Genomic DNA, 1,143 nt, shown 5'->3' with positions numbered 1-1,143 from the left:
GTCCTCCACCACCAACCGACGTCCACCTGAGGCCAGGCCCTTGGCCAATGGGCACATGAAGGGGCGGGGACGACAAAATAGCCAGGCCCTCCGACGTTTCTTCTAGCCAATCAGAAGCCGAGGCCGGTGGTTGCTGCGGAGGGTGTGTACGTGGGTTTTAAGCGAGCTTGAAAATCCCTTTTGTTCGCGGTGGTTGAAGTAGATAGAGCGGAGTTCTGATTGAGACGTCACTTCCGGAGAAAGATTTTCGCTCAGGCAAATTAACTGAACCGGGATTAGAGTGTTTCAGACGTTCGGACGGACGTTAGCTTTAGGGGTTTTTGAAGTTTTGCCTGTCGAGATAAATAGGTCAATGAAGCGGGATGTTGCCATGCTTCAGAGTATTGCAAGTTTTATCCCTGTTGTTAAAAGAGTTCTGGGCTTCTCGGTGAATGGCTGCTTGTCGAGCGGGTGTCCTAATAAAAGTGGTTCCAGCTTATTTTTGAGCAAGTTGTTTAAACGGTGGATTTTAAAAAAGCGGTTCTTTCTCATTTTATGTGTGTGTGTATATGTATCAGAGTATATCTAGTTTATATCCTATAAATGGTCTCACTTAGGATGCTCGTAGCTGAGGAAAAAATATTTGGAAGTGACAGTAACGATACATGTTAGCAGAAGATAACAGTACTTTTATAAACTAGAGCAGGGCTTGCTCCCCTCTTCAGTGCGTACTTGTGGGGATGGTTCATCGTCAGAAAGAAAGCATAAAGGCACAGGAGCAAACAATGGGTGTCTTTCCAGTGACCTCCAGAGTACCAGTTGCCCATGGTGCACGTGCCAGTATATTCCGTGTGTTCCCTTTTAATTCAAGGTGATGAATGGGAATCTGCTGCTATGGGCTCCCCTTTGACATACGTAGAATCTATGCACCCTTATTGCGCAGGTGGAATGCCTTTTCAAGCTGGTTTAAATGGTAAATCATCTTGTTCCTATGTAGATTGAATTGTAGTCTAGATCATCTTTTGAGGGTTTCGTACCTGTTAAAGTTAGATCTGTGCTATTGTGTCAAATGGGATTACTTTTTACTGAACAATATTAGAAAAATTGTAGCATTTTTGTGGGATGCAGATCATATGGATGATTGTCAGGACTTCTGTGTTTTGG

This window comes from Python bivittatus, unplaced genomic scaffold (genome assembly GCF_059951505.1).
Source record: "Python bivittatus isolate LINGU-HERP-01145 unplaced genomic scaffold, Pbiv_v1 ctg000700_np1212, whole genome shotgun sequence".
Taxonomy (NCBI): Eukaryota; Metazoa; Chordata; class Lepidosauria; order Squamata; family Pythonidae; genus Python; species Python bivittatus.
This window is presented reverse-complemented; position numbering follows the sequence as displayed.